The sequence below is a fragment of the Aegilops tauschii genome, chromosome 1, assembly GCF_002575655.3.
Source record: "Aegilops tauschii subsp. strangulata cultivar AL8/78 chromosome 1, Aet v6.0, whole genome shotgun sequence".
NCBI lineage: Eukaryota > Viridiplantae > Streptophyta > Magnoliopsida > Poales > Poaceae > Aegilops > Aegilops tauschii.
In genome coordinates this window covers 479,352,647-479,371,191 of record NC_053035.3, presented here as the reverse complement: position 1 = coordinate 479,371,191, position 18,545 = coordinate 479,352,647, and the positions used below count along the sequence as shown (strand labels likewise).

The window sequence follows — 18,545 nt, the reverse complement described above, 5'->3', positions numbered from 1 at the left end:
TCTGTTCTGCCATTTCTACATCCCCCACATCGAGGATAAATCCCTTTCGGGAAACATACCATGGATTCCACGGGGGAAGAGAGAATATGGGGATTACCTCGGAGGCCAACTACACGGTAAGTGGGAGGAGTGGAGAGGGGATTGGTGTTGGATCAAGGACCCAGAAGCCCCTTTGTTTTGCTTGCCGCGGACCAAATGCGTGGTGCGTAGCAAGGATTGGAGCGACCCGCGTGAAACTGACGAGAGACTTCGCACAACATTGAATAGGGTTGCCCGCCTCAAGGTTGTAGGGCTCACCATTGAGCATGTGGGGGCTGATTTCCTCCGGCATCACATTGCTCCACTGCAGCAACGGGATCGCTTCGCTTGGGAGTACAAGAACGCCGCGGACTAGATGTGGATGTATCCTGGCATTGCCAACAATCAGACAGTCATGGGTCATGCCTGGCTGTGCGAGCAACTCTCCCACAAGGCTGGCACCTTCCACTTGCCGGCAAGGATTGTTCCATTGCACATCAACTCTACATTGTACCAAATCCTCAAGTGTATGCTAGACTACAATGCCAATGGAGTCAAGGCAGACTGGTCGCTACCCAGCTTGGAGGATGAGATGAACTGGGCCTCTAGCTTACAGGAGAGAGCCACCGGGAAGGAGACGGACCTCACCAAGGGCACCACTGAGGAGGAGAACAAGTACATCCGCAGCAGGCTTGAGGAAGCCCAAAGGCTCAAGGCTGCCGTGGCAACTGGTGATGATGATGAAGGAAACTCCTCAGAGGAGGAGCGTGTTGATGAAGAAATTGCCGAGCTTGAGGCGTTAGGGGCAGCGGCTGCCAGGACAGGAACTTTCGGAGCACATGCTGCCGGGGCCGAGTTCACCGAAGCAGAAGCTGCTAGGACAGGTGCTGCCAGGGCAGAAGCTGCCAGGGGCGAGGGGGCCAAAGAGCTTGAAAAAAGAGGAGGGACTTGAAGCAGGCCCCAATCCCCAAAGCAGAAGCGTCGGCTTCGCAAGAGGGGGAGCTGAGAACCAGTGGTACCGTCTTCGTCACGGGCCGGGCCCAAGGTGAAGAAGATGACGAATAGGAGCAGCAAGGAGGACATTGTGTGCCGCCACTCGGCCCACCTAGTTCCGGCTCCGACTCCGCCTTCCCGGTTACGGGTGGTGAAGGGTGTTGACCCCATGCCGCCATCAAGTCCAGTTCTAGCAACGAGCATGACCCCACCACCACTCAAGAGGGCCAGGGAATCACCCCTGTCCTTGGTATATGAGATGGATGCCATGCTCGACAACCCAGAGTGAGGACGATCATTTTCTTTTCTTGATTCCAATCGCTTTCCTTTTGATTTTTAGTTGATCTTGTGATGTTGGCCTTGACAGGGGTGAAGGGACTCTGGCTCAACGGGCCAAGCGGGCCAAGACGACCAAGGAGTTGGGATCGGTGTTAGGTGCTGAACCGGCAAGGGATGCCGGGGATGACCCCGTACCCAGCACCTGGGCCAGTCCTTTGCATGAATTCATGGGTCAGACCACGTACGCTGGAGGTCACGCTGAAGTTTCTGTTCTGTCGCTCGCCAAGGAAGCTGGCGGGAGCCAACAAAGGGAAAATTGGCAGCAAGCGGTGACCACTTCAGCCCCTTCTGCAAGCGACACCCAAGGAGGAGGATCTCCGGCAAGCGCTCCTTCTGTCGGGTCTGTCCATGTTGAGGCCATCCCCATGGAGGAAGAGGACGCCAGACGCTTGCGAGCAACAGATACTGTTGGGGAAGGAGAAGTTTCTTCTCACAAGCCGTCGACAGGTAACCCATTCGCCTTTGAACCCACATCAAGAACTTTCTGCTTTCTTGACCCTTGGTTCTAGTTTCTGATCCTCATACTATCCTTGTCTCCATTCCCTTGTAGCTCCCGTGCTTTAAGAGAAGGAGCTTTTGGAGGAGGTGGCTGGCATAGGGAAGGATGCTACTGCGGAGGCCCTCAAGATTGCCACTGAAGGTCATGTCGAGGCCCCCAAGGATGTCCAAGAAACACCAGAGGGAGAAGAGGAAATCCCCGACAACACGATTGGCCCCATCATGGAAGTTGAGGAAAAAGCGCCTCTTCAAAGTGATGCTTCAAACATGAGGGCCCCCCCCGCTAGTAGCCTGCGATGATTGTGGCTCATCCTACTCCGACAGCCCCCAGCTTGTCAGCCCTTTCCGGGGTGAACTTTGATGAGGAAATCAGTCGCATACTGCCCCCTGACCCAAAGGGCCAAAGAAGTGACTGATCCCGGTGACAGCTCCAAGGACTTGGACTTTCTGGAGACGGTGGCTATCGGACTCAAGGAAGTATAGGAGAGATACGGCCAGAAGCGGCAGGTAGTCCAAGAAGAGCACAGGGCCTAGGATGTAATCATCCAGCAACTAAAGGACAAGGCAGAAGAACTGTGCTCTTGGTATAATGCATGATCCTGCGAACTCAGGATCAGGAGGAAAAGATAGCGACCGCTGCAGAGAGGGCAAGTACCCGTGATGTCAAGCTAATGGCGCATGAAACGCAGCTCAAAGCCAAGGTCAAGGATCTTGCCATTCGCGAACAGGCTCTGGTCGACGCCCTCCGTGCCAAGGATAATGAGCTGGAAAGCCTCGCTTAGCAGCGCACCAAGCATTTGGAGGACAGCTGTCGGTGTCAAAACTGGTGGATCTCGGGTAGGGGGTCCCGAACTGTGCGTCTGAGGTCGATGGTAACAGGAGACAGGGGACACAATGTTTACCCAGGTTCGGGCCCTCTCTATGGAGGTAGTACCCTACTTCCTGCTTGATTGATCTTGATGAATATGAGTATTGTCAGGACCGGATTTTCGGGATATTAATTTCCCAGAAAATGGCCCTTGTGCTCACCAGCCCCAGGATTACTGTTAGCTGATGAGGCACCAACTTGATATAGAAATTCCAAGCATAGTACAAATTATGTAGTACAAGACCATTGTGGCCTCTGAGTACAACAATTGGTTTCTAGTTGTTGAAGGCGGAAGCGGTTTGTGGTTCATCTGCGTCTATGGGACTCCATTTCCCACAGGAACAGCTGACCAGGATAACTCCTATCTTCACGAGGCTTCTATCACTGTTGCTTAGGTTCTGGGGCTGTCATCGCAACGCTCCTCTCCAAGCAAGAAATCTGGCCAAGACAATAGCCAGGGACAAGCCAGTGAGTACTTTTGAATGTACTCGCAAACATTTTGAACACGGGTATAATATAACAAGGGATAATCATGCTCCGAAATATTTTATGATCATAACGTCAGTCACGAAATACACAAAATTCATGATGCACGTTGTTCATATAAAATATGAATACGCAATACGGGAGTAGAAATAAAATGCACCGATCGAGTGTCTGAAGCGACGCCTCGAAAGGATAATAAGATAAATCATGCCTCAGTCGGGCGTCTGAGCGACACCACATAAAGGGCTTATAAATAAAAGAAATAACAAGCATGCCACAGTCGGGCGTCTATGCGACACCACATAAAGGGCTTATAAATAATAGAAATAACAAGCATGCCACAGTCGGGCGTCTGAGCGACACCACATAAAGGGCTTATAAATAATTTAAATAACAAGCATGCCACAGTTGGGCGTCTGAGCGACACCACATAAAGGGCTTATAGAATAAATAAATAAATAACAAGCCTGCCGCAGTCGGGCGTCTGAGCGACACCACATAAAGGGCTTATATAAGAATAATCACAGTGAATATCCAAGAGGTAGAACCGTCCCAGGGATACTCAATAATTCAAATAATGTAAATGGTTAGTCCATAATAATAATAACCATAATCATCACAAGTCACAAGTCATGATCCAAGTTCTGGTTTAACAGTTTTTCTCCTCCTAAGACCGACACTAGACACATCTCAGACTGTATTCCTTACCCATGGACACGGCTATACGAATAAGTTTAACCTCTGCAGAGGGTGTACTCTTTACCCACGGGTAACGGATTTCTTTAGTCCAGCGAGACTAATTCCGTCTACGGTCTTTTAATTGAAAACACACCTGACCGCACACACCAGCCTAAGTTATCGGTGTCTGGAATCACCCACGACACCTATCAAGAAAAACTCTAAGTGGGGAGGCTACAACCTCGATTAGCATGGGATCACAAAATTTATAACGCGTGGAAACTAGGGAAGCCACTCCCCTCGGCTACAACCGGAAACACCCATGCCCCCGGACCAGGTGGCATGCCTACCAGATGCCTCCGGTATCTTCCACCATGGCCTCTCTGTATGGTGTGTGCTTGGAGGGGTTGACAACTTACTGAACCGTACCCTACCTGCGGCAGGGACAAGTGGTAGTAAGAAACAAGTATGGGGGTTACTGGAACAAGACTCGATCTACGGCCGACTCACACTAGTAGAAAACAGGGCTTTCGTTCGGGCATGGCAAGCCCATTAGTCCCGGTTCAGTCACGAACCGGGACCCATGGGGGCATTCGTCCCAGTTCGTGAGCCCAGGGGGCCGGCCGGGGCCTCGTGGGCATTGGTCCTGGTTCGTATGGAACCATTGGTCCCGGTTCGAGCCACGAACCGGGACTAATGGTCCTCGCTCCTGGCCCACAACCATTGGTCCCGGTACTTGGCATGAACCGGGACAGAAGGCCCGGATTTAGTACCGGTTCATGCCACGAGCCGGGACCAATGAGGTGCCTATATATACCCGTCGCCCGCGAGCAGAGCTCTCCAGTGCTATGTTTTTCTCTGGCCGGCGAGGGGAGGGCTTTGTGGTGCTCTAGCTCACCTCCTATGCACATGAGGTGTTCGATGAAATGCCTGAGCCACACTAGTTAAGCTTTCTCCTCTCGAAGCTCGACCTCAAAGCTCCATTTTCCTCAATATTTGTCTAGGTTTAGCGGCCCGTCACGTCCCATTCCCGTCTTCACCGCCGTCGACCGCCCGCGCCGATCTCGTCGCCGGCACCACCGTGGTGAGCCTCTTGTTCTTATCTTCTTTTGAAAGAAAAAAAATCTTACTTTAGATAGATACTTGTCTAATTTTCTTACTATTTTATTCCTTCTTATTACATAGTGCGATGGTTTTGGTATCCGCCCCCGTCGGCCCTCGTCCTGTCTATGATTCGGATGTGGTATATATTATCTTTTTATAACTATTTGATTCATTTATTGTTTATGACAAATATACCGACCAGCGTGACATAGATTTTATTTATCTAGGAGGTGGTTGAACCGGAAATTCTAACCGACCCTATTGTCGAGAGGTTAAATTTAGTTGAAGAAGAAAACAATTACTTGAAGGAAAAAATAAAAAAATTGAGGAGGAGAAGATGATATTGGAGTTGCATGTTGCGGATGTCGTCGATGATCACAAGATCAAGATGGATGCAATGCGCTTGAAGATTAGAAAGATTAGAAAATATGCCATTCATACTGAGGCTTGGTATCATTATGCCGTTGGATCAATTGTTACCTTGGTTGCGATTATGATCGCATTTGTTTTCGCATTGAAATGTTTTACATAGTTTCAATGTATGGTTTAATTAATTAGATGCTCTGGAGAGCTATATATATGTTGTTAGATGAGAACTATGTATGTACTTTGGTTCTAATGTGATGATGAACTTCTATTAATTTGGTCACTTAATTATCTATTCATGATGTTCTGTAATGGTTTTTGACACACTTAATTATATATAATGCACGCAGATGAACCGGCAATGGATGTACGGTGACAGACACACCTCCGAGTACATTAAGGGCGTGCATGATTTTCTTGAAGTGGCTAAGGCAAACAAGCAGAATGGTTTTATGTGTTGTCCATGCCCTATATGTGGGAATACGAAGTCTTACTCTGACCGGAAAATCCTTCACGCCCACCTGCTTTACAAGGGTTTCATGCCACACTATAATGTTTGGACGAGGCACGGAGAAAAGGGGGTTATGATGGAAGACGGCGAAGAAGAAGAGGACGATGACAACTATGTGCCCCTGAATATGGTGATGCTGCAACGGGGGAAGCTGCTGAAGATCAAGAGGAACCAGACGATGTGCCCAATGATGCTGCAAGGGGGGAAGCTGCTGAAGATCAAGAGGAACCAGTGCCCGATGATGATGATCTCCGCCGGGTCATAGTCGATGCAAGGAGGCAATGCGAAAGTCAAAAGGAGAAGCTGAAGTTCGATCGCATGTTAGAGGATCACAAAAAAGGGTTGTACCCCAATAGCGAAGATGGCAACACAAAGCTCGGTACCGTATTGGAATTGCTGCAGTGGAAGGCAGAGAATGCTGTGCCTGACAAAGGATTTGAGAAGCTATTGAAAATATTGAAGAAGAAGCTTCCAAAGGATAACGAATTGCCCGACAGTACATACGCAGCAAAGAAGGTCGTATGCCCTCTAGGATTGGAGGTGCAGAAGATACATGCATGCCCTAATGACTGCATCCTCTACCGCGGTGCGTACAAGGATCTGAACACATGCCCGGTATGCGGTGCATTGCGGTATAAGATCAGACGAGATGACCCTGGTGATGTTGACGGCGAGCCCCCCAGGAAGAGGGTTCCTGCAAAGGTGATGTGGTATGCTCCTATAATACCACGGTTGAAACGTCTGTTCAGAAACGAAGAGCATGCCAAGTTGATGCGATGGCACAGTGAGGATCGTAAGAAAGACGGGAATTTGAGAGCACCCGCTGACGGGTCGCAGTGGAGAAAAATCGAGAGAAAGTACTGGGCTGAGTTTGTAGCTGACCCAAGGAACGTATGGTTTGGTTTAAGCGCGGATGGCATTAATCCTTTCGGGGAGCAGAGCAGCAATCACAGCACCTGGCCCGTGACTCTATGTATGTATAACCTTCCTCCTTGGATGTGCATGAAGCGGAAGTTCATTATGATGCCAGTTCTCATCCAAGGCCCTAAGCAACCCGGCAACGACATTGATGTGTACCTAAGGCCATTAGTTGAAGAAATTTTACAGCTGTGGAATGGAAACGGTGTATGTACGTGGGATGAGCACAAACAGGAGGAATTTAACCTGCACGCGTTGCTGTTTGTAACCATCAACGATTGGCCCGCTCTCAGTAACCTTTTAGGACAGACAAACAAGGGATACCACGCATGCACGCACTGTTTAGATGACACTGAAAGTATATACCTGGACAAAAGCAGGAAGAATGTGTACCTAGGCCATCGTCGATTTCTTCCGACCAACCATCAATGTCGAAAGAAAGGCAAGCATTTCAAAGGCGAGGCAGATCACCGGAAGAAGCCCGCCATGCGTACCGGTGATCACGTACTTGCTATGGTCAATGATTTACACGTAATCTTTGGAAAGTGTCCCGGCGGACTAGCTGTTCTGAATGACGCTGAGGGACACGCACCCATGTGGAAGAAGAAATCTATATTTTGGGACCTACCCTACTGGAAAGAGCTAGAGGTCCGCTCTTCAATCGACGTGATGCACGTGATGAAGAACCTTTGCGTGAACCTGCTAGGCTTCTTGGGCGTGTATGGGAAGACAAAAGATACACCTGAGGCACGGGAGGACCTGCAACGTTTGCATGAAAAAGACGGCATGCCTCCGAAGCAATATGAAGGTCCTGCCAGCTATGCTCTTACGAAAGAAGAGAAAGAAATCTTGTTTGAATGCCTGCTCAGTATGAAGGTCCCGACTGGCTTCTCGTCGAATATAAAGGGAATAATAAATATGCCACAGAAAAAGTTCCAGAACCTAAAGTCTCATGACTGCCACGTGATTATGACGCAACTGCTTCCGGTTGCATTGAGGGGGCTTCTACAATTGTGAAGCTATGTGCATTCCTCAATGCAATCTCTCAGAAGGTGATCGATCCAGAAATCATACCAAGGCTAAGGAGTGATGTGGCGCAATGTCTTGTCAGTTTCGAGCTGGTGTTCCCACCATCCTTCTTCAATATCATGACGCACGTCCTAGTTCATCTAGTCGACGAGATTGTCATTCTGGGGCCCGTATTTCTACACAATATGTTCCCCTTTGAGAGGTTCATGGGAGTCCTAAAGAAATATGTCCGTAACCGCGCTAGGACAGAAGGAAGCATCTCCATGGGCCATCAAACAGAGGATGTCATTGGGTTTTGTGTTGACTTCATTCCTGGCCTTAAGAAGATAGGTCTCCCTAAATCGCGGTATGAGGGGAGACTGACTGGAAAAGGCACGCTTGGAGGGGGGACTCAATAATATGCAGGGACGGATATTCTTGGTCTGAAGCACACTACACAGTTCTACAGAACTCTACCTTGGTGACCCCGTATGTCGATGAACACAAGAACAGTCTGCGCTCCAAACACCCGGAGCAGTGTGACGACTGGATTACATGTGAACACATCAGGACTTTCAGCAGTTGGTTGGAAACACGTCTCAGAGGTGACACCACTGTTTGTGATGAGTTGTACTCGTTGTCCAGGGGACCATCTTCGACTGTATTGACTTACAAAGGATACGAGATAAATGGGAATACATTTTACACGATCGCCCAAGATCAAAAGAGCACCAACCAAAACAGCGGTGTCCGCTTTGATGCAGCAACCGAGAGGGGAAAGGACACATATTATGGTTACATAATGGACATATGGGAACTTTACTACGGACATGATTTTAAGGTCCCTTTGTTTAAGTGCAAATGGGTCAATCTGTCAGGAGGCGGGGTACAGGTAGACCCACAGTACGGAATGACAACAGTGGATCTGAACAATCTTGGGTACACTGACGAACCGTTCGTCCTAGCCAATGATGTGGCACAGGTTATCTATGTGAAGGACATGTCTACCAGACCGAGGAAAAGAAAAGATAAGGAAGCGAATACATCATACGATGAGCCAAAGCGGCACATAGTTCTTTCAGGAAAAAGGGACATTGTGGGAGTGGAGGGCAAGATAGACATGTCTGAATATTATGAAAAGTTTCATGAAATTCCTCCCTTCAAAGTCAAGGCTGACCCAAGCATCCTCATAAACGATGAAGATTATCCATGGTTACGGCGCAATAAGCAAATGACACAAGCGAAGAAAAAGTGAAGACTTTCTCCCGCAACTATTATGATGATACCATGCCAACTTTGTAATAGACGAGTATGATACCATTGTCCGTTTTGTACAAGAAGTGCATCTAGTTTTTGCCGTAACCCTCTCAACTTTCTTGCACATGCTATGTGGATGAAATGATGATACCATGCCAACTTTCAACCTTTTCAGAGTTCATTTGAAATGCTTTATAAGCCCTGAGTGCAGAGAGGTTAGGCCCGTAAGCCTGCTTTAGAGAGGAGCTCGACAGCTCAGGCTCACCGCACCTTATAAACAGGTTCGGCTCTCTCTTAGCTAGCGAGGTGGGACTAAACTCACCACCACGCCGCTGTGCAAGGCCATTGGTCCCGGTTGGTGGCACGAACCGGGACCAATTCCACCCTTTGGTCCCTGTTGGTGCCACGAACCGGTACTAATGAGGTTGTGGCCCCACGAGCACCTTTAGTACCTGTTCGTGGCACGAACCGATACTAGAGTTTCTTACTAGCTAAGCAGTTTTTTAGTCCCACCTCGCTAGCTGAGAGGCACTAGGAGCGGTTTATAAGCCCTGAGTGCAGAGACGATGAAGAAGAGGCGCAATGCTCACGTTGCTTAGCTTCAAGCCTTGAGGAATAAGGTAGACTGCATCGAGCTATGTGTAGTGCAGTCTACACTATTCCGAAAGGCTTGAAGCAAATCAACGCGCATTGCACCTCTTTTTTATTTTTAATCATTAAAAGCAAAAAGAATTTTCATAAAGAACTTTTTTTGATAGAAACTTTAATAGCAGAAAGAATTATCATAAAGTAAAATAAATAAGTAATTTGAAACAAAATAAAATAAAATAAATAAGTTTTTTGTTGTAAGTAGAAACAAAACAAAATAAATATAGCAAAAAAGAAAACAAAAAAACTAAATACAGCAAAAAGAATTTTCATAAAGAACTAATGGCACTAATAGAAAGTTTATATTTTTTCTAAAACTAATGGCACTAACAGACAGTTTATAATTTTGCTGACCTAAAAGCAAAAAGAATTAAAAAATAAAGCAAAAAACAAAAGAAAATAAATAATGCAAAAAACAGAACCAAAAAACTGGAAAAAAATTTAAAAAACTGCCACCTATTGGGCTACCACGGCCTGAATACGACTAGAAACCCAACCTGGGCCAGGATTCAAGCCCGCAGAAGGCCCAATAGGCCAAGAGACAACACAGTGTGACATTAGGCCCGTAAGCCTGCATTTGAGAGGAGCTCGAGAGGGCAGCCGCAGTGGGGCTTATAAACCACTCCGAGCCCCTCTCAACTAGCGAGGTGGGACTAAACTTTTGGCCGCAGGCAGCGCAAGGCCTTTGGTCCCGGTTGGTGGCACCAACCGGGACCAATGCCCCCCCTTTAGTCCCGGTTGGTGCCACCAACCGGGACCAAAGGCCGCCGCTTCCCGCACTTTGGGCTGCTGAAAAGAGGCCTTTGGTCCCGGTTGGTGGCACCAACCGGGACTAATGCCCACCTTTAGTCCCGGTTGGTGCCACGAACCGGGACTAAAGGCTTTTCTATATAAGTCCACACTTAGGAAATTTTCGACATACCTCGCCAGTTGCCCCCGACGCCGCCAGACTGCCCGTGCTCGCCGTCGCCGCCCGCTCCTCATCGCCGTCGCCCCGCGCCCTTGCCTCGACGGGTCGCCGCCCGGTGCTCGTCGCCGTCGCCCTGCCCCCACGCGCCGCCCCGCCTCGTGCTCCCCTGCTCGCGCGCGCCGCCTCGGCGCCCAGAGCCCCCCTGCCCGGCCCGCGCGTGCTCGCCGGCGCCCTCGCCGCCCCCGCCCCGTCCCGGCCCCGCGCGCCGGCGCCCTCGCCGCCCCCGCCCCCGCCGTCGCCATCGTCCTAGCCGCCCCCGCTGTGAGAGCCGCCGCCCCGGCTCTGTTTTTTTATTTTTATTAGTTTATTTTTTTGTTCATATGTGATGTATATGTGTATGTGGCTATCATGTATATGTGAACAAAAAAAAATGTATGTATGTAGATGTTCAAAATGTATGAATATATATGTCAAAAATGTTTTTTTGTTCATAGAAAGTTTTTTGTTCATATATAGAAAGTTTTTATATATGACAATGGATATATATTCGATATATATGAGAAATGATGATCCACATGGAAAAGTTTTATATATGCAAAAGTTACAATTTTAGAAAAGTTTTATATATCTAGCTAGGAAGGGAAGAAGAAGAAAAATAAGGATAGGAAAGAAGAAAATAAGAAGAGGAAAGAAAGAAGAAGAGGAGAGGAAGAAGAGGAGATATAAATAAGAAGAGGAAAATATTCTATTTTTTCTTCTTCTCCTCTATTCCTTTCTTCTTCTCCTCTTTTTTCTTCTTCTTTTTTTTCTTCTTTTTTCTTCAATCCTCTCCTCTATTCCTTTCTTCTTCTCTCCTCTTTTTATTTCTTCTTCGTTTTCTTATGTTTTATCGGGTCTGTCGTCGTCGATATATACCCCTCCGGATAACTTCAACACGAGGGGGGATAACTTCAACACGAGGGGGGGGTCGATATACCCCCTCCCCGATAACATTATTTTCCCGTGTATATATGTCGTCGTTGTCGATATAACCCCCTCCTGATAACTTCAACACGTGGGGGGGTCGATATACCCCCTCCCCGATAACATTATTTTCCCGTGTATGTATGTTGTCGTTGTCGATATTACCCCATCCCGATAACTTCAACACGAGGGGGGATAACATCAACACGAGGGGGGGTCGATATACCCCCTCCTCGATAACATTATTTTCCCGTGTATGTATGTCATCGTTGTCGATATAAAATCCCCTCCCGATAACTTCAACACGTGGGGGGGTCGATATATACCCCCTCCCCGATAACATTATTTTCCCGTGTATGTATGTCGTCGTTGTCGATATATATAACTCCCTCCCAGATAACTTCGACATGATGGACGGTCGATATGTATACCCCCTCTCGACCGTGATAACTTATACCACGGGAGCACCCCCCGGCCCTCTCGCTCGACCAAAACTCTCGAGGACACCCAAACCCTAGAAAAAAAACGATGTCGGTCTCCTACCCCCTCCCACCGCGCCCCTACCCTTGAAGCGTTGCCTAGGCCACCCCAAACCCGGAATAAGCTAGGTCTACGTTTGCACTAATATATCCACCTGCTGTCATGTTTGTGTAATAATTGCCATGTTGTAATATTTGCAGAAACAATGGAGCACGGACGAGATGAGCAAGCAGAAGATGTGTTGGGGGACATAATCTTAGCCGGAGGTGATATCTTGTCGTATCTTAATGACAATGATGGTCTGGAAGAACAGGGTGAAGAAGCAGGCTGCGGTGATCGAAGAGTGGAGGAGGAAAGACATGATTATGATGGCTCCGGTGACCCAATGCTGGTGCAAGAAGGAGCCCGTGGTGACGGCTCCGGTGACCGAACAGAGTCCGCCCAGGTAAATATATTAGTTAAGCCTGTGCTGACTAGCTAATTGATGCATTCATTGTTTTGGTATGTACACATATTAATTAACACTCGTCTTTCTTCTTTTTTCTAGCCCTCCGGATCGAGCACAACTGCGGTAAAGAGACGAGGCCCGAAGAGAAAGTTGCGCTCGGATGAAAGGTTTGAGATCACAGCAATCGCGCGCGACGGCCAACCGATTGAACCCCTCCGGACAAAGGATGCTTTTGCTGCTCAGTGCGGGGTTCTAGTTAGGGACAAGATCCCAATCAGCATCCACCAATGGTATAAGCCTAAGAAGGAAGACCCTGAGGTGTCTTATGTCAATGATATGCAGAAAGATGATCTTTGGACTGAGCTGAAGGCAAATTTCACCCTACCGCCAGAGGAGGATCCGAAGAAGCCAGTTATAGGGCAATTAATCAAGTCTCATGCTCTTAAGAAGATGGCAGACCTATTCAGGAGGTGGAAGAATGAGCTGAAAACTTTTGTCGACAAAGAAGAGACACCAGAATTCGTCGGCCGGTATGAGAAGATCAGAGATCACTGGCCCGCATTTGTGGCCCACAAGACATCGGAAAAGAGTAAGAAGATGTCAGCGACAAACAAGCAGAATGTTGCGAAGAAGAAGCTTCACCATCGCACGGGGTCAGGTGGCTACCTCAAAGCCCGGCCTAAGTGGGCCAAGTCTGAGAGGGATCTGCTTGATAAAGGGATCGAACCAGAGACAATGAACTGGCCAGACCGTTGCCGGACTTGGTTCTTCGGGGCTGGCGGAACCTTGGACCCTGTATCAGGGAGGTGTCGTTGGACGGACGAGCAACTTGCAATACCCGTCAAGAAGCTTAAGCACTATATCGATGCAGCGCAGCAAGGGACGTTCGTTCCAGACAGAGAGAACGACGAGCTCACAATGGCCCTCGGGAATCCTGAGCACCCTGGACGGACACGAGGCACGCCAGGCTCCGTTTCGTGGAAGGCTAGTTTTCCGGACTCGGGCGGTTACAAAACCCAGGAGAGGAGGAAAAAAGTGGAGCAGATCCAAATTCAGCGTCTGCACGAAAGGGTTCAAGTTCTAGAGGAACGAGACGGCAATAGATATGCCGAAACTGCCCCCGAAGCTACACCGCCATCTCAGCGTAGAAGCAGCGTGGCTTCCACCGAGCTGCCTCAGCTGGAGCATGCGGCTACTCCTAGCTACCCCGTGGATGCTATCACGGAGTCTCAACATTGCCACCTTATGGCGGAATGGCAGAACTTGAAAGTCAAGGCGGCTGTTGGCTCTGTTTTACCTACTGAACGCGGCGCAACCTACCACTGCCGGCCGATTCCAGTAGGATATGCTAGGGTGATGGTGGATGAAATAACGGAGGGATTTGAGGACCTCCAGCTTGACCACCCTACTGGTGAAGGGGAGACTCGGCTGGGTTTAGCTCTGAAGACTCCATGCCTATGGCGGAAGGAGCTCATCAAGCTTCCGAACTGGACGGCTCCGGCGAGTAAGGGCACTCCGCCTCCTCCTCCGCCTCCTCCTCCGGCGAGTGATCAGGGCACTCAGCCTCCTTCTCCGGCGCGTGGCGGCACTCTACCTCCTTCTCCGCCAGCGCTGGCGCACCAGAGCAGCCAGCCTCCTCCTTCTCCGCCTCGTCAGCAAGGGCGGAAGAGACCCGCCGCCGATGCGGCTATTCCGGCACGTCGTAGTCCTTCTCCTTCGCCTCGTAAGCAAGGAAATAAGACAGCCGCAGCCGCTCCGTCTGCTCTGCCGGCGTCTAGCAGTACAGCTGCCAGAGGCGGGAGGCAATACAGATTCGGTCCTTCTCTGAAGACTCCAGAGAAGTTACCATATGAGAGGACTGAGGATGAGAACGCGAAGATCGTGCGACCAAAGTGAAGAACTTCTTTGAAGGGTTCAAAGCAAAGAAACATCCACCTCCGGAGGAGAAGGTAGATCCGGTGAAAGCAAAGCGTACTCTGGCTGCCCTAACAAAACCACCAAAGTCTCCACCAAGAGGCAACTATGAGCGCGTTCTTGGAAAGGCATATGCCGAAGCGGAGCGGTCGGGAAGTACTGTCAGTGATAAAAGGATGAAAGAACGACGAGCTGGGAAAAAAATTGCCCAGCTCGGCGAAGAAGCGAACCAATCGTGCCCCCCGCTCAAGGTGTCAAAATACATCGTCGCTAATGATCCGGGTATGGTGCCCGGTTATAGCAATCTTGGAGATTACCTGCCCGACAATGTACATTATGAAATCATGGAGGTGGACAACCACAAATACCATTACGGGAAGCCTCTCGTCAAAGATGTCAGATCTCTAAGCACGATGATGCGAAGACTACATGATTGGTACATGAAAACCTGCAGAGAGTCTGATGGGATGAGTACTTCGACGCTGAGAGTTAAACCGGAGCATGACCTCGTTGGAATTGAACTGCTGAATGTTCCATTTGAGGATTTCTTCTAGTTTTACAATCTAAAGTCCCTCGATAAAACAACGATCACTTGCTACTGTCTGTAAGTAGTACTACTTCTGTCATTAAGTCTCTCTATATAGGTCAGCTCTTTCATTGCATGTATTTATACTTATCCTCACTATATTATGCAGATTGAAGATCGCCGAATTGAAGAAAAGACAAATCGGTGATATTGGGTTCATCAACACAAATCTCATAGATGCATATACGGTTGAAAAACATCCCAAAGAAGCCGAGGCCAACTAGCTACAATCGTTGGTATTAAATCAAAACAAAGATATAATACTCTTTCCTTACAACTTCAAGTAAGTGTTACTGTCTTCTGCATATTCGGTTTCCCTTATTAGTCCAGGTTATGGTAATGTAATTGATGACTTATGCATGCATGCGCAACTTCCACTATATTCTCCTAGAGATTAAGCTTGAGCCGGGAGTAGTAACCGTCTTAGACTCGAGACGAAAAGATCCCCAGGACTATGCGAACATGACTCAAATGCTCCAGAAGTAAGTTATATCGATCATTATCCACCATATCAGCAACTTTGTTCATTTCCTGATATCAAGTAATTGTTTTCTTTGTCTGGCAGGGTTTGGAGAAAATTCACCTCAAAAGCCCCGGGACTGCCGAACCAGCTGCAATTTAGACACCCGAAAGTAAGTACTATAGTAGCATGTTCCGCGCATCTCCTAGTGATTCAAGCGCTAGTTTGATCAATACCATTTAGCATGCTTGCTTATCAGTTTGATTGACCTCTATTTCTTGTAAAGTGGTTGTGGCAGCAACCCGGGAATAATTACTGTGGATACTACGTTTGCGAGTCCATCCGCTACCATATGTGAGCGGGGCTCCACTGAAGAACAATATGAAGTGCGTAAGCAATAATATTCACAATTTTATTTTATTACCATCATTTGTGTTGAGTTTCATTTATTCATATATATATGTATTGACCCCCTTCTTCAAATTAGATTTTTCGGAAGCGGGATCAACTCCTAGCAGAAGATCGTATGCTAGGAATTCAAGAGGAATTGGTGGCATTCTTCCTTGACCACGTGATCGCTGAAAATGGAGAATACTATGTGGACCCTGTGTTCCTACAATATAATTAGGAGATTGTATTGTAAGAGATAATTATTGTATATATGTAGCCGGTAGTGTCGGATAGATATACGAGAACTTGTTGTTCGACCAATATCTCGGAGAAGGAGAGGTGGTCGATATCACTTCTCTCTGTATGCATATGTTCATGACGATCTTCTGTTTCCTTCAGTTGATTACTAGCTAGCGTGTCTACTCCTCTCCATACGTATATAGTACGTAGCGTCGACCAAGCACGGAGATAAGAGAGGACACTTCTCTCTATTAATTAGCTAGCTAACACAATATATGAAACACCTAAATTAACCCCCCAAAACCCCTAAACCACCCCCTTTCAAAAAAACAAAAACCTCAGCTCCTGCCAGGTGCTGACGCGTGGATGCCTATTGGTCCCGGTTGGTGGCACCAACCGGGACCAAAGGCCCTCCTGCCTGGGCTCCCCGCACCGGCCACGTGGACGGCCTTTAGTCCCGGTTCGTGTAAGAACCGGGACTAAAGGGTTAGGGCATTAGTAACGACCCTTTAGTACCGGTTCCTGAATTGGGACTAAAGGCCCTTATGAACCGGGGTAAAAGCCCCTTTTCCTACTAGTGATCACAGTGCAAACATAAAACTATGCCAAAGCTGTCCATGAACACAAGGTGCTCGACAGAATGCCATGGGCATCTAGGCAACTCTTGGGGTGGCCAAAATCTCCAGATCCTAGTCTCTTTAGGTGTAGGTGATGGTGGCAAGGTTAGTTTGGCAAAAACAGAAACTTGTCAGTGCAAGTTTTGCAAATCTTCAGTTCTGGACAGAAAGTGAAGGGCATTGTTGCATGAACCAAAAATACTCCAATGGGTCCACTCTCCTGTACTTAAGGGTTGGTAGGGAGGACTACAAGCAGGAAAAAGCTCATGGGCACTAGAGCAAAATAAAATGGAGTTGCAGTAGAAAATGCCAATCTGGTCCAGAGAGCAAAAGAGGATGTTTTGCTCACATTTTCCAAAGAACACCAGTGGGTTTTTGCACAAAATTGAATAATATACTCCTACTAGCATCCCCAAATTTTGGTGGGAGTTTTCAAGAAATATTTAAATAGGTTGCAGTGCAATTTTTCCAACTGGACCAGTTTTGAAAATTAAGGGTAGAGCTTAAAATCTCCCATGAATAAAAGATATTTTTGCATCATGGTGATTTAAAAACACCACATGACACCCCCAAATTTTGGTGAAAATATTAAATGCATTTATCAAATGGTTGCAGTGCAAAAGAGGCTCCAAATTTAGGAAAAATTATTTTAAAAGAATAAAGCTCAGGAAACACAATTATGCAAACAAATCCACTGATAAAAGAAATGTTTTCTTGAAAGGGTATACAAGTCCAATAATATTTTTGGAAAGTTTTCACTTGGGGGCAAAACTCCAAAATATCAAAGAAAAGAGAGGTTCTGAAGTAAAAAGATAACTCCAGAAAATAAAAATTTAATTTCCTGGCAAAATTTTAATTAATAAAACAAGGTCAAAATTTTGGGGTGTTACAAGTATTACAAGAGTGGATCTACCACGAGATCGTAATGGCTAAACCCTAAGTGTCTAGCCTGTATGACTATGGTAATGAGTATATCTCTCCCTCCGGACTAAACCCTCGGTTTATATAGACACCCGGGGGATCTAGGGTTACACCAGGTTGGTTACAAAGAAAGGAATCTACATATTTTGATCCCCAAGCCTGCATTCCACGCCAAGGAGAGTCCTATCCGGACACGGGTGCAGTCTTCGGTCTTCGTATCTTCGGAACCCATCAATCCGGCCCACGGCTAACAGGGTGGACGCCCGAGGACCCCTTACTCCAGGACTCCCTCAGTAGACCCTAAACCTGGCTTCAATGACGAGGTATCCGGCGCACAGATTTGTCTTCGGCATTGGAAGGCGGGTTCCTCCTTCCGAACTCCAAGATAGTCTTCGGACGCAATGGTCGTGTCCGAACCTGTAACACACATACCACACACAACCGCTGAGAGTATAATATTCCACGAGTCCAATCCGCTGACAACTTTTTGCAACATGACATCACGTCTGCCCGGTTATTATTTCGAACCGTTTTTCGTCCGCCGCTCCACGTTTCGAGACGCGGTTGCTATTGGCACATCTTGTCAAAGCAGAGATCGTGTCCCCTTATTGCGGGATTCTCATCAATACGGGCATGGGTAACCCAACCGTGCCGTTTACACAACCCTTGGGAATAGGCGAGTTTTTAGGCGAGTGGGGAGGCGTTCAATATTCATTGCCTTTATAAGGAGATAAGGATTTCCTTTCTTCACCCACGCCTTCTCTCCTTCTTTATCCTTCCATTCTCGAGCTCCGGTGCCCTAGTTCCCATCTTCTCCACCTCAGGGAAGCACTCAATCATGTCCGGATCCGGAGGCCAAGGCAAGTGGATGGTCTCCTCCGTCAAGGAGAAGGACATCACCCAACTTCGGTAGGCCGGGTACCT

The 18,545-nt window shown here is 47.8% G+C and overlaps 1 long non-coding RNA gene across 1 annotated transcript; it reads left to right on the top strand.

Moving 5' to 3' along the window:
* The first annotated feature begins 15,335 nt into the window (after positions 1-15,335).
* Positions 15,336-15,903, top strand: LOC141021379 (uncharacterized). The gene is made up of 3 exons (XR_012182547.1): positions 15,336-15,475; positions 15,559-15,625; positions 15,740-15,903. It is a non-coding gene; the product is annotated as an uncharacterized lncRNA (long non-coding RNA).
* The last annotated feature ends 2,642 nt before the right edge of the window (positions 15,904-18,545 follow it).